Raw genomic sequence first — 16,392 nt, 5'->3', positions numbered from 1 at the left:
TGTGTTAATGGATCAACAACCTTGTTGGCCTTGGAACAGTATTCCTATCAACCAGTCATATTTTAGGTTATGGTTTAGGGCAGCATTTCTTAAACTGTGGGTCCTGACCCAAATTGGGTTGCGAAGCCATACATGTTGGGTCGTAACTATTTTTTTTTTTTTTTTTTTAAGTCTTTCAGATGTTTTTTGCAATATAATTTGATTTTGAGGCACACTCTCTCTCTGCAATATCATTTGAGGCGAAAGCACTGTCAAGTGCTGAGGTGATGCGGCCAACGGGTCATTCAGCTTGACATTTTTCATGACACTGCTTTTAATGTATACACTAGCCAAACAGATAGATGACAGATTCTTTGATAAATATGTTTGTTTGTCTCTGTTTTATATAAAGCTATAGAAAGAACAAGGAGCACCAACAATGTGTTACGTGGGCAAGTTCAAAGTAATGAGTCGCTCTTAATAAGATGACATCTCACGTGACAGCCGTGAAAATTCCATCAGAACAAGACGAAAAGCAGATTTACTTAAGAACTGATGTAGTGATGAAGAAGCAGAAATACGCGAATGGTGTCTATGAAAGTGTTGCTTAAAAACAATCACTCTTAAATAAATAGAAAGACATCAGTATGATGAATAAGGGTCAGCTTGACACTAATTTATTGATCTTTTCTGTTGTTTTGAAACTATTATCCACAAATGAAACTGTTTACCATGGTAACCATAGTTTCTGCCAAAACATCATAGTTACTGCAATTATTGTTACCAGGCCTACTACAAAACTTCATATGGTATCACCATCAAACTGTGTAAAAAGCTTTCAGCTTTTTGCCTAATATGCTGTTGGTCGTCCGCGTGCCACCAAAAGAGTGACGACCTGCCGAGGCATGGACTGTACAAGACCCCTGAAGGTGTCCAATGGTATCTGGCACCAAGACATTAGCAGCAGATCTATCAAGTCCCTGAAGTTGCGAGGTAGAGCCGCCATGGATTGGACTTGGAATCAGATTGGAATTGGATTGAGATCTGGGGGGGTTTGGAGGCCAGGGCAACACCTTGAACTCTTCATAATGTTCCTCAAACCATTCCCAAACAATGTGCAGTGTGGCAGGGCGCATTATCCTGCTGAAAGACTGCCATCAGGGAATACTATTGCCATGAAGCGGTGTACCTGGTCTGAAACTGTGTTTAGGTAGGTGGCACGTGTCAAACTGACATCCACATGAATGGCCGGACCCAGGGTTTCCCAGCAGAACATTGCACAGAGCATCACACTCCCTCCCCCGGCTTGTCGTCTTCCCACAGTGCATCCTGGTGCCATCACTTTTCCAGGTAAAAGGCGCACACGGACACGGCCGTCCACATGATGTAAAAGAAAATGGGACTCATCGGACCAGACAACCTTCTTCTACTGCTCCAAGGTCCAGTTCCGATGCATGCAGGCCAATTGTAGGCACTTTAGATGGTGGACAGGGGTCATCATGGCGGCTACACAGCCCCATACGCAGCATGGTATGATGCACTGTGTGTTGTGACACATTCCTCCCATAACCATCATTAAAATGTTCTGTGACTTGTGCCACAGTAGACCTTCTGTCGGTACGGACCAGACGGGATAACCTTCATTGCCCTCACGCATCGATGAGCCTTGGCTGCCCAACACCCTGTCACCAGTTTGTGGTTTGTCCCCCCTCAGACCACTGTCAGTAGTGTAGTGATTGAGCATTTTGATCTGTAATCATTTATTGCTCATATTTTGTAACTTGTCAGTTACAAAATATATTAAATTTGGTGTATAGGAGATCGATAATTCAGGCCCAGAACTTTAATGAAAAGTTATTTTATGACACTCTTTTCTTGATCATGATATTAAAATGCATGATAAAACATTGCCCCTTTTCAAGCAGGAAACTGGAAGACTTCAGAACAATGCTCATAAATTACTCTTAAAAAGGGAGTGGAAGAGGTGACCATGTGACATAGCAAAAGACACTTTGATTGGCTCAGACACCTCAGGGGTGCGGCCAACCTCAACTCAAAATGTCCCCGCTTTGAACAACTACTCCTTTCCGGAAAAGTTCCAGCAAGACGAGTTCTCATGTAACCATCTTGTTAGTTTCAAAGGGAAACTCTTGAGACCATGAGGTCCCTCACGGTTGTCCTCGTTTCTAAGTCCGTGAAGTCTCTAGAATGTAGAAGTTGAAAACTTCTTCTGCATCTGTTTCTTTCCATCATCAATCCAGCGTGCATAATCGAATGAAGTTGACTGGTAAATAAATAAATAGGCATCTCAGATATAATGCGAGTTACAAGATGTGGTGTAATTCAAACATCTTTATTAAATATCTCCCGATTAAACGGCATTAACAATAGTAGCACCTGTAGAGTTCAGAAACAAGCGCTCTTTCTCTGCTTTCCTTTCATCTCTTGCCCTCATGACATGAGAGAGCGTGTGTTCCCCTCATTAAAGTTCAAGCGACAAGTGAAAAATTAACAATTAATACAATCATCCAACTAAATGAAAAGGCAGAGGAGTTTATGAATATAATAATTCTTTAAACAAAATTAAGATACCATAATATAATGTATTAAATATACTGTAATGCAAAAAAAAAAAAAAACAGAAATGAAATAAGGAATAATAATAATTATATGAAATGATGACAATGAATCAATAACCAAAAATGTCACATTAGGTTTAATTGCACCTGTGGGTTATCAGTTTGTCTTCAGTTTGACACAAAGCTTGATATATTTTTTTTTTTTATTTTTTATTTTTTTTTTTATAGGGCTATCTATCTTAATATAGAGAATATTTTGTTAGCCTATATTTGTTTTAAAGTCTTATAAAAAAAAATAAATAATAAAAAAAAGCTTTTAAAAAAGCTTTTTGTCATGACATGTGTCAGGAATGAGGACCAAAATGCAGGAATGAGTGAAAATAAATAAAAAATAATTGTATTAACTGAAAACAGAACAGGGAACACAAAACTCTCACGGGGGAGAGAAAACAAAGTAACACATAAACTAGAAAAAGAACAATATCTAAGAACAACTGGGAACAGTAACAAGACAGGAACATACTGACTAGTAACAAAACTCACAAAATGATCTAACAAATACAAGAGGGAAGAGGGCACAATATATAGGAAAGGAACATGAGGAACAGGTGAAGACAATTAACTTAAGGACTAAACAAGTGAGAGTGACAAGGGTAATGAGGAGGCAGGGACAGGGAAGCACACGGCTAACAGAAACGCAGACACAGCCAATTACACATACACACCACAAACAGAAAACAGACAGAGACTGAAGGGCAGACAAAACAGGATCATGAAATTTTAAGCTTTTTTTTTGTCAGCAAAAATTAGGCAAAGTGATATTACTGGGAAGAGGAAAATTTTATTAATAGTGACAGCATGCAAAAAGTTTACATATAGCCAGTTATGACAGAGATCCTGATAAAAGGTGAAATGATCGGTATCGAGATCAATATTGGCCGATCAGGTGACAAGAAGATCGGTGATCGGTATCTGCTGTAAAAATCCTGATCGGAGCATCCCTACCTTACATTATTACATATAAGGGGGAATAACGCAGACATTAGTCCCAGTGTTGCTAAACCCCCTACATATTTTAAATGCAAGACACACTAGCAAGTCCAGCCTGAAGTCTTACATTTAATGGTGAAGAATATTTGTAATCAGGTTTCTAAACTAATCCTTGTCACAATCCTACATATATTGGATTGAATGCTAGGCAGATTTCCTACATACTGTACATATAATGTTGGAGAATGCTAGGCAGTTTTCCTACAGTAGGTACTCACCACTGCTGACCGGGTGCACATCACAAGCCTTTGCCGTTTCAGAGATGCTCTGATCCAGATTTGGCCCTTGTCAAAGTCGCTCAGGTCTTTACTCCTGCCAATTTCTCCTGCATTCAACACGTTGACTACAAGAAATGAGATATATATATATATATATATATATATATATATATATATAAAGTGAATGAAGTGAATTCCTCAGTTTTATTTTTATCTGTTGATTTATTTCAATATTCTGTTCTAAGCCTATGTAGTTTGTGTGTTTTGACATAAACGGACAACACGTTGTATGTTTTTATATGGTTAGAAAACAAAAGCCCTCAAAAAGTTGGAAAATCAGAAAGTGAAAATCGATTCCAAAGGGCAAATATTGGCCTTTAATAAAAATAAAAGGATAATTTCTGCCATGCACCTCCAGTTAGGAGGACTATATTTGTTTGGCAGGAATTTTGTTTCAGGACTAACAAAAGATGTTGATCCAGGAACACATTTGACTTGGCAAAATCACCCTGCGAAATAATAGCAACTTAAACAGTTATTGGAATGTAACATGTACCTTTGCAGATGAACATATAGGCACATGCAACCAATGACCTGCAGGTATATTGTGCAATGTTGTGTGCTATCCAAACCATTGTTCTGTGTCAAGTCCCAGTGTAGTCGCTTGTAGTCGTGATTAAAACAGGTGATGTTCCATTAGAGGTATGAACAAGATCCCAGCCTCTGAGTCTCTCAGCCCTAAATCTGTCACTTAGGAATGCTTAGTCATGTTTTGAATCACTGAAGCGACTTTTTAAATGAATTTAGAATTAATCAGATACAGGGGTGTTTAGCATTAACAAATTAGGTACTGTGAGTGTTTTGGTATTGTACAAAGGGAAATTAGCTGTTAAATCAGCCAAAAGTATTCTGTGCTTGTCCATTCACAGTGTCTATGTTCTGTTATTTCTGTCCCCACACATCAGTAAGAGCTTAAGAGTAGATTCAGATTAGGTTGGTAGCAATGTATAATGTTATCAGTAATACGCATGTTTCCACATCTACTGAATCTTTCATGAGACACATTTCTCATTCTTTCTTAATGAGACCCTCACCTTGCCATAACATAGAACCTCAATTAAAGTCCAGATGTTACAGTGGAATGAAATTGGGAACACGCCAGATAGTTCCCTTATTTGTTATTTGGCTGTTTTGTATTGTGTTCTGGCTAGCCTTGATTTTATAATTGTTTTTTTTTTTTCCTCCCCAATTTGGAATGCCCAATTCCCAATGCGCTCTAGGTGCTCGTGGTGGTGTAGTGACTTATCTCAGTCTCAGTCCGGGTGGCGGAGGACGAATCTCAGTGTTTAGGGATAAGGTTAGGTTAGGGATAAGGTTATCACACTGTGATATAAGATTTTAGTCATACAACCCACCAGAGTCAGAAATTGGGCTTGGGGCAAAAATATCTGGCTAGCCTTGATAAGGCTTTTTAAATTTTTTTATTTGGAATGCCCAATTCCCAATGGTGGCGGAGGACGAATCTCAGTTGCTTATGCGTCTGAGACTGTCAATCCGTGCATCTTATCTCATGGCTTGTTGAGCATGCTACAACGGAGACATAGCACATGTGGAGGCTTCACGCTATTCTCCGCGGCATCCACGCACAACTCAGCATGCTCCCCACCGAGAGCGAGAATCACATTGTAGCGAATATGAGGAGGTTACCCCATGTGACTCTACCCTCCCACGGGCCAATTTGGTTGCTTAGGAGACCTGGCTGGAGTCACTCAGCACACCCTGGATTCGAACTCACGACTCCAGGGATGGTAGTCAGCGTCTTTACTCACTGAGCTACCCAGACCCCCCATATAAGGCTTTATTTACGCTGTCATTTCATGCATCTTGATTGATCTTGATTGGTTATGCACATTCCACTTACATTTGTCCACACAAATGTGTCACCGCAGAACTGTAAAAATCGAATCTATTGTTCTTACTCAATGTGCTAATATAAATAGTTTATCTTCTGTGATGATGCTAATGTGAATTATTGCTGCTGAACATTTGAGAGTTTTTGCTGATCATTCTCTTTGTCCCAAATGGCAATTAGTGTTTGAGTTTCATGGTTTCTCCATTCATATCTTATCTATAGTTGCTCGCTCACATGTGGATTGCGGGTTTCAAACTTCCGTATGCTGATGTAATTCAGTAAAGGATGAGTAAAGTTAAAGTATGTGGCCTGAACATCCAAATATACTTACAAGTCATGTCTTGAAGTAATTTGAGTGATCGGATTGCTTTTAAATACATCTGGGATGGATATCAGTTAAAACAATGAAGCATGAAGTGTAAATATTATTTTAGCGCTATTTGTAAGTTTATTTGCTACAAAGATTCTTCTGGATATTTGCTATGATATTTCTTCACACAATGTAATTGTGAGTGTTAATGCACTACACCAAGGTTACAGAGATTAAGGGAGTTACAGAAAGCTATTGGAATGGAGAGAGATACTTTTTGAAAAAGCATGAAGGAATGTGTATTATTTCTCGGGGCGCATCACGATGAACCTCCAGGACATTTTTATATGCATTTACACTACCGGTCAAAAGTTTTGAAACACCTCATTCTTTATTATAATTTTTTTTTCTTCACATTTTAGAATAATAGTAAAGTCATCAAAACTATGGAATAACATAAATGGAACTATGGGAATTATGTTGTGACTAAACAAAATCCAAAATAAATCAAAACTGTGTTATATTTTGGAATCTTGTATACTGTATGTCTGTAATTAATGGCATTCCTTAGGCTATAAAGCAACCCATGCTGTAAATCTGTAGAAAATGTACTACATTGTCACAATAAATTACAAGGAATATGCTACTAAGAAGATAACCAATTCAGAACGCACAGAGGGACCAACTTTAGGTTGTTTGTAATGGACTATGTCAGTAGTTACCAAAGTTTTAGAGCATACACCCCCTTCTTATCTTTTTCTCAAGAAATTCTCTAGAAAGCAGTTCTTAAGCACTCCTGTTACCCTATCTCACCTAAACATGGTAATAGCCAGAAACATAATTTTTTTTTTAATTTAATACCCATATGAAGCTTTTCATGCAAAGAAATTCTTCAGATGAAAATAAATAAATAAACTAATTTTGTGTATCAGAAAATATTTATACATACACTCACTGAGCACTTTATTTGGAACACTATGGTCCTAATAAAGTGCCCAAGGTGGTCTTCTGCTGTTGTAGCCCATCCACCTCAAGGTTTGACATGTTGTGCATTCTGAGATGCTTTTCTGCTCACTACAATTGTACAGAGTGGTTATCTGAGTTACCATTGCCTTTATGTCAGCTCGAACCAGTCTGGCCATTCTGCGCTGACCTCTCTCATCTACAAGGCGTTTCTGGGGGTCTGGGTAGCTCAGTGGTAAAGACGCTGGCTACCACCCCTGGAGTTCGCTAGTTCGAATCCCAGGGCATGCTGAGTGACTCCAGCCAGGTCTCCTAAGCAACCAAATTGGCCCGGTTGCTAGGGAGGGTAGAGTCACATGGGGTAAGCTCCTCGTGATTGCTATAATGTGGTTCGTTCTTGATAAGGCACATGGTGAATTGAGCGTGGTTGCCGCGGTGGATGGCGTGAAGCTTCCACACGCGCTATGTCTCCGTGGCAACGTGCTCAACAAGCCACGTTATAAGATGCGCAGGTTGATGATCTCAGATGTGGAGACTGTTGTGCATGAAAATCCCTGGAGATCAGCAGTCACAGAAATACTCAAACCAGCCCGTCTGACACCAACAATCATGCCACAGTCAAAATCACTGAGGTCACGTTTTTCCCCATTCTGATGGTTGTGAACATTAACTGAAGCTCTTGGTCTGTATCTGCATGAGTTTATGCATTGCACTGCTGCCACACAACTGGCTGATTAGATAATAGCATGAGTAAGTAGGTGTACAGGTGTTCCTAATAAAGTGCTCTGTGAGTTTATTTCAGCTATAAATTAGAATCATAATTGCTTGGTACCTTGTCTGAAGATTTGCCTGCATTTTTGCATGTGACTGGAGTCTAGGCTGCTGTTGGTTAATTAACTGTTTGTTCACGCCGATGATGAAAATTGGCGCAGGGATTTGATGACAGAAGTATTTGTTGTGAGATGAAAGAGACAATAATTTAATGCTATCAGTAATGCTTGTAATGTAAAATGTGACATTTAGTAGACAATATCAAACGAAATTTTCTCCATTATAAATATTTAACACTATATGTACTTTGCTCTACAGTTTGAGAATGGCTGGACTGTGTAATGTCTGTTATCTTTTCACTTATACTGTACGGCAGGGGTGGTTCCAGGGTATTTGGAAATTTGGGGCTTAGCCCAGATCTCTGTGGATTCGAATGGGGCCATCATTTGACGAAATATCATAATATAATACGCTTTATAATAAAAGTTTAAATGTTACACCTGTGGGGTGTCAATTATATAGTGAATTTTTAAATATCACTTAAACTAAAACTAAAAGGTCCCACTAACTTTTGTCTCCGCTTCAGATACGCTCAAAGATAACAAGTTGCATGGTTTTAAAACTATGTACTTTAAAACGTGATTTTAAAAAAGACACTGTTTTGTCATCCATTGTGTACAATTGACGGTTTTGAAGCCTATTATTGATTCGTCTGGTGTTTTAAGTTAGTTTAGAATATAGAACGCTGTAAATAGGCAAAATAGGTGCTTAATGAGAAAAAAAATTGCTAGATTTGCCAAAGTTCGCAAGGTTCATGGCATTGTGTCTAAAACACACACACACACACACACACACACACACACACAAAAAGAAACAACCATGTTCTGGCTTGCGACTTAAAGTTTGCAAATTCCCCAAGCATATCGGTATATATCACTCTTTATTTTCAGGGTTAAACAGTATAGGGTTGAAACGATTAGTCCACATAATCGACAACGTTGACAATAAAAAATTGTTGACAATTTTCGTTGTCGAATAGTTGTTTGATCTCATTTAAGGTAACATGAGGTCACATTAAACTTTAATGATGGTGCGGGTGAGCAGCACTTCAGCTCACACTTGATTGAGAGGAAGAAAGAAGAGCTCACTGTCAAGAAGCACTCCAAACTTTCCAAACAGATTAAGGTGATGTAGATCGCAAAGTATGAGGGAATTATTATACAAAAATGCAAAATAAGTAAATACAGAAGCTGTGCTGTCATGACGTGAAATAAAGCGGATCCGTACGTGATGTTGTGCTGAAGCAAAACTTGCCTGTCAGAGCGTCTAAAAACGAAACACCCCGGCATTATATCTTTAATGCATCCTTTATTAAAGTTCAAATAAAAAGGAAGTGGGTTGTATAAATGAGCACAATCTCTGAAACTGGCATTTATGGGGCTGTGTGCGGTCAGAACCGCTTATATGAGTCACGTGAAAAACAGCGCGAGGTCAGTTTCAAACTTCTTCTGGCTAATACTGTTTCGAGGAGAGATGCTCATCCCTTGCTGCAGCTAGATTATAACGTGATGGCTCACAACATATTGAATCATAATATATGTGTCCCATTCACTGTGTTTATCTTATCATGAAAAAAATCAGCGATACACAGCTCTATTAAGAAGAGAGAGTTTGTTTTTTGTCAATTAAAGATGGATCGAAATCAAGTGAACAAAAAGCTGAGAGAGTGTAGTCTTAGCCCATTATACAATGCAAAAAAAGAAAGAAAAAAAAAAAGGTTTTTGATTGGTTTGTTTTCCAATATAAATATCTAAAACTCCTTACGACGAGTGGCGTCTGGGCAGAGCAATTCAGTGAGGGGTGGTGGAAGTATTTAAGGAAAGGAGACAGTGGCAGACGGGGAGAGAGAGACAAATGAGGCTTTGTGTGTGTGCGTGCAATGTGACTGCGGGGAAGCAGTGCGTTTTGTATTGTATTTTAAGTTGTACAATGAATGTCTCCATGTTTTGTCAAGCCGGTCACAGCTTCCTCCTTCCCATGTATTCCTTGAACCCCGTTACAGTAACAGCTTGACAGTGAAGCACTGGTACACTGTAAAAAAATAATTCTGTTAAATTTACGGTAAAATACTGGCCGCTATGGTTGCAAGAAATGTACAAATACAGTAAACATGTTTCAGGCTTTACGGAATGTAATTTTGATGCCGTATATTTTACAGTTCACTAGCATTTATATTCTTTAATGATATAAACTTAATATACTAAACTTCTGGAACTATAGAAGTCTAATTTTCCCTTTAAAATGTATTGTGAATCACCGTAGTAACTACAAAAGGCCACATGGTGACTTAAAGCTGATCAAGAGTGGCCCTTCCAGGAGCAATAAATGTAAGCGCAGCGTAGTTCTAGCCGGAAGACTAGCAGCTGTACATCATCGCACCATTAGCTAGGTAACTCCAAGCCAATCACATGTAAGCCAATGCCTTATAAGTCTGCTCACAATCTATCACATTGCTGTTTCAGTGTGCTAACATGGCAACCTCCACCACCCCACCACCACCAGTTGAGTCCCGTCCTGCACAGGGGTAGGCTCCTCGCCCCTGCCTCCTATCTCCGAGTACAACTTCTTCGGACTGCCAGACGGGGCTTATGTCAAAAAGAGACCTTACATTTCTGTTTTATATTCATCAAATAAATGTCATCTTAAATCACACTCAAGTCTGCGAGTCTTCCTGATAGAATTAATGCACATGTAGAGACAGTGCACAGTGTCACTCTCATAAACAATAGAACACCATCAGGGTAACACATGTGACTAATCATGTCAAAAGTACCAAGTCAATACTAAAATAAAAAAGGTGTAATGATACCAGTGTTTCTGCAGTACCTGTAGTACCGAGCACCGACTCAATTCGTTCCTCGCGCGCTGAGGATGTTCACACTCATTTGAGTGCGTTCTAAAACTCCTTTAACACAGAAAAGGACAATTAAACAAACTAAAATTGGGATATGTCCTAATGTGATTATTAAACTGCAAAAGGACGTGATTATTCTATAAAATATACAGTCTGCATGTACTGCGCGCATCAAAGTGTATGTGTAGCCGCACATACGTTAAAAACACAACATTTTATGAACATTGTGTGCTGTTTATTGTAGATGAGCACCTGCAGACTATATATAATTAAATCGCAGCATTATGTGCTTCAATAATCACACTGGGTCATATAAACAATGTCTTATCCAGAAGTGTGAAACTAGTATCAAAAGCCTTAATGTCAAAATAAAAGTTCAATTCAAAATGAAAGCTTGACGTGTGAAATTGCAACAGTACAATATTACTAGTGTTTAGTAAAATGTATTTTATTATTATAATTATTATTATTATGTTGAACCTATATCTCACAAGCAAGAGTGCTGTTGTACTGAAAAGAAGTTTTCATCAATGCTTTCATATATAAAGTGATGCTCTGTTGTGCAGCACTTTATTTGACAAAAATAAGACTGTTGTGTTTTAGATTATGATGTGAGGCTCAAGCGCTTCATTTGATTAAAGAAAAATGTTGAAATATGTTGAAAAGTAATTGTTCTGTTTTTGATTTCCTAATTGTTCCATTTGATTAAACACAATTTTAATGATGAAATTGAACTAAACTTTAAAACATGGAATAAAAAAATAAATAAAGAAAACGTGGAATTTGGGAAAAAAAAATAAAACAGAATTTAGAAAAAAATATAACTTGAAGCAGTGTTTACTTAATTGAGAAACACTCAAAGGAAATGTGCTATTATTTTAATTTATTTATTACATTGTAATTTAAAATTTAAAAATTTGTGTGTTCAATAGCATATTACCTTTTTTCTGTGGTATCGAAATTGTTAGAGAGAATCGTGAAATTTTATTATCTGTATCGGTACTGAGTACTGAAATTTTGGTATCGTGCTAACACTACATGTGACACTAAAATAATGCAATAAACATTAACTTGTCATGATCCTGCCTCTTTTGGTCTTGTGTTATACTTGTTTTGGCATGATTGTCACAGTTTCCTCCGCCCATCTCTCAGGTTGTCCCATACGCTGTTGTTTCCCTCTCTCCATCATGTTTCTCACAGGTGCTGCTCAGCAGCGCAATCAGCGTTGCCATGGCAATGCTGATTCACACTGCTCGTGATTATTGGCAGCACTTGTTCTGTATCTCCCTTTGCTCTATATATTCTCTCCTTTGTCTCGTCTTCATTGCCAGATCATTGTGTTGTGTATGCTCTCCAGTTTTGTCAGACGGACCATTTGAGTTCCTGTTTGTTCCCTTTCTTAGTTAGTTTAATTATTCTTTCTTGCCTTGTCTTTTCTGTTTTTTTTTTTGCATTTTAGTATTGTTAGGTTTCTGTCATTTTTCACGTACTTCTTGTCTTGATTTTGTTTCTCACCATTGTGAGAGGTTTTATTTGTGTTCTGTTTTTATTTTTAGTAAAGCCCTATCATTGCCATCCTTCATCTTGTGTCCTTCCTCAAAAACGATGACATAACTAAACTACATAAAATATAACACGGAACACCCCAAAGTACATAACAGATATTGAAAATAAGAAAAAACTATTCCTATAAAATATGTGTTGGGTCACGCAGGGACTTCCGGGAACAGCCAATTATTGTTTTTCACAGTAATTTAATACTATAATATAACAATAATTTTCCATAAAAAGTACATGTATTCTCTTGTTAAACATAATATAAATTTTTACCTTAAATTATACGGTACAATTATACTTTTTACATCTAAAAAAAATGTTTTTTACAATATCATTTCTCACAACAAAGTCATTTACAGAATCGTTTCTCTCAAAAGAAATTATGTGCACACTTAAATGTTGTTTTCTAGTGGCTAAGTGTTTCTTCAGCAATCACTTTTGTCAGGAGAGCTCTAGTGGAGTGTTTTTGATTTAGGCTCTGAGTGTGAACGTAATGGCTTTCTGTGTGAGTGACTGCAAAGGTGTGCTTTTGAAATTACAGAGGTTTTGTGACAAAGACAACCCTGAGGTGTGTGTGTGTAAATATATTTTTATGGGGCTGTGTGGTTAATTTGTGTTGCTAGCTATTGTTGACCCATCTTCAGTGACCTGTTAGAATGACCCTTGTCAGTTAGTGTGCGGTACAGATGATCTGAGCGACAAGCAGCGGGGAAACTCAGACTCATCACAGTTCCAACTTTGTCAGCCTGCCTTCTCATCCATGACTCATGGGCCTCTTACATGCAAATTAGACTGTCACTTACCCTGTCCAGCTCTCTGCTATAAGCCACTCATACACACTAGGCCAGTCTCCTTTAAGCTGCATCATGGAGTGTCATGTGAATTAGGCTTTTCTCTTGAGAAAAATGACATATAGTGAAATATATGAAATATGTTGTTTTAGATGACAGTGTCTGCTAAATACATTGTATGTCTTAAATGTCAATGGATTAAGATCGAAGTGAACTCTGCACTTACAAAGAAGTACTGTTGTATTAAAAATTTGGTATGTACCATGGTAATATCATGGTATTCTCTGAAGTGCTTAAATACCATAATATAATATGAGTATGGTAATAATAATTACCATGGTACAGATATATCAAATTACCATTAGGGATGCACCAAAACAAAATTTATGTGCCACTACTGATATCCGATTATTTAGAACAACATATACTGATAGTTTGGTGGTTCTGCTTGTTTAATGCTACCTTGTTTCAAATAACCAATAGTTAGTTAATTACTTTGTTAATAGTAACTTTATTCTTTATGTCTATACATGGCGTTTATGTTTCAGAGTAACTGGTCTCAGTTATAAACAAACACTGAAACAAATAGCCCTTTATTAACTTGCATTACAATGCATTTTCTCACACCCTTTTGACAGGAAACAATCAGCCCTGTTTATAGTCTGTTTGTAAACTATCGGCCAATGTCTGATAATGCTTTTGTATTGCTTATAAACATTAGTGCATCTCTAGTTACCATGGCATTACCATCTGATACCATAATTATAAAATTTTAGAAGAAGGCTTGTGAAGAAATCTTAATTTTACTGCATTTTTAAATGTACATCTTACTCGGGCATAAATAGAAATAGGTCTAATTGTGTTGGAGCTGTGCCCTGAGCACACAGTTATACCTCCAGTCACGCAGGGTTTAATTGGTCTTAATTGCCTGATTTAATGTACGATTGAATAATTAGATGCTCCGCCCCTTTTTGAGCATAAGTGCAGCACTGTTAATTTTATGGATGTGTGCATTCAAGATAATTCATTCTCTCTCCACTGTGACTGTCAGATTGTTTTTCACTGACATGTGGACAAATTTCTAAGGCGGTTAATTCAGATCTGTTATTGGAGTGTGTGTGTTTGAGTAATGAGATTTGTCAGAGTGTGCCTAAGAACACATTTGTACAGCCTGAAATAAGATTGGACCCTGATTTAAAACCGTGATTCTACTTGAGACAGAATGCTACATGTATTTACATTCATTGATTGTGACTCTCAGCCTACTAATTGCTACTCAGAGGCTTTACTTTATTTGAAGTTAAGTGTTTTTGTGTTGCACTGATTGTTCTAACAGCCTATAAGGTCGAGTAGCCATTATAGACAAATCAAGCAAGAAATTAGGCATTTATAACTTCTGTCAGATCAAAGGGCATTGCCTACTTGTCTCCTTGCCTCCTTTTTAATATAAATTCCCTGTTTGGGCATATAAAAATAGCATCTAAGCATCAGGGTGAGTTGCTTGGTTTACATCAGGCAGCTTGTAATTATGAATATCATGAGGCATCTGAAAGCTTCTTTATTGACAGATTTCCAGTGCCAGCGTTATACACGGAAGTAGATCTTTGAGTTCAGAAGTATTTGCTTTGCCTCCCATTTTCATATATTTAAATGAGGTAATTTTATGTAAATGAATTGAAACACAAATGTTCGGAGACAAATTCCTTGTAAGTGCAATTGACTTTAAGGAATATTCCGGGTTCAGTACAAGTTAAGCTCAATCGACAGCATTTGTGGCATAATGTTGATTACCACAAAAATTGATTTTGACTCCTTTTTCTTTTAAAAAAGCAAAAATTGAGGTTACAGTGAGGCACTTAAAAAGCAAGTGAATGGAGACAATAAAAGTGAAATGTGGCCAATTTTTGGAGGGTTTAAACACAGAAATGTGAAGCTTAAAATTTTATAAAAGCATGCGCATTAATTCTTCTGTTAAAACTCATGTATTATTTGAGCTGTAAAATTGTTTAAATAGTCATTTTTACAGTCGTTTTACGGTTTGTTGACATTGCATGGTCTTGGGAACAAAGTTGTAAAATTTGCTATAACTTTACACATAAAAGGTTTGTAAGTGATTTTATCGCACTAAAATCATGTTTACACTCATATCCTTTATGTCTTGTGGTTATACTTTTGAAAAAGTAAGTATTTTAACGTTAAAAAAATTGGCCCCCATTCACTTCCATTGTAAGTGCCTCACTGTAACCCAGAAATTTGCTTTTTTTTTTTTTTTTTTTTAAAGAAAAAGAGGAACAAGTCAAACATATTTTTTGTGGTAATCAATATTATACTTTTATTAACTTTTATTAAACCCGGAACATTCCTTTAAAGGAGATGTTCCTCCAAAAATGAAAATTCTGTTACTCACCCTCATCACTGGTTTGAAACAACCCATGTTGTTTCAAACCAGTATGACTTACTTTCTTCTGTGGAACACAACTTTAGGGTTTAGAGAGTAATGGTAACTTAATTAAAACTAGTAAGAACAGTAAAAAAAAAAAAAAATTAAGCTTAAGTTGTGTAAACAATTTTTTTTACAATTTGAGATAAAAGTTAGTATTTACAGTGTGGCAATATAGTATAGTATGGAGACATATGGACAACTTTTATTATGCATTTATGCCACTTTTGTGTCCTTTTTTGTCTTCCACAAAAAAAAGGAAAGTCGTACTGTTTTGGAAAGACATGAGGGTAAGTAAATGATGGCAGAAACTTCAAATCAAATCAAAATCTGTATTTTCTTATGCTAATTCTAAAAGAATGTCAACACTGATTGCAAAGGACAAACACATTGCTGCTGAGGGTTAATATTGGTATTGGAGTTCTGAATCCCAGTGCCCTTTTATTTTTATCAATAAGATAATTCCAGAGGGTGAAGCAGTGTGATTGTCATAAATACGGGCCTTGTTCACTTTTTCCTGGAATTTCCTGGAAAAGCATATTTTCTGAAACTGTGTGGGGCTTACAACGAAGTCCAATGTTCTTTTTCTCTAAGAAGCCACAGGCACTTTCAGTCACACTCTGGTCATTGAAAATGTCTCAAATGAAATCTATGCATAAATACTGTTTGTTTGGTTAGTGGTATTTGATCATTTGCAGTAATGTTTATAATTATATATCTTGCCACACTCAAATACTGGTGCTGATTTTTGTAACATAAGTGAACAAGTCCTTGCAGGTGTTAGCTTGGCAGGTTTTGGCTTCTCATATAGTGGAGAGACATTACCCCCTCACATAGCTTGACTTTCTTTTGACTTGCTTTCCCAATTGGGATGAAAAACCTATACACTTTCTTTGTATTTTCTTTTA

General features: G+C 37.1%; 1 protein-coding gene across 2 annotated transcripts in view; it reads left to right on the top strand.

Moving 5' to 3' along the window:
- The window catches only part of LOC127422526 (membrane-associated phosphatidylinositol transfer protein 3-like), a 209,006-nt gene that overhangs the window by 31,285 nt on the left and 161,329 nt on the right, over positions 1-16,392 (top strand). The window lies entirely within an intron of this gene.

The sequence above is a fragment of the Myxocyprinus asiaticus genome, chromosome 31 (assembly GCF_019703515.2).
Source record: "Myxocyprinus asiaticus isolate MX2 ecotype Aquarium Trade chromosome 31, UBuf_Myxa_2, whole genome shotgun sequence".
Lineage (NCBI taxonomy): Eukaryota > Metazoa > Chordata > Actinopteri > Cypriniformes > Catostomidae > Myxocyprinus > Myxocyprinus asiaticus.
Note: the sequence above shows the minus strand (reverse complement) of the source record. Positions and strands in the feature narration are given on the sequence as shown.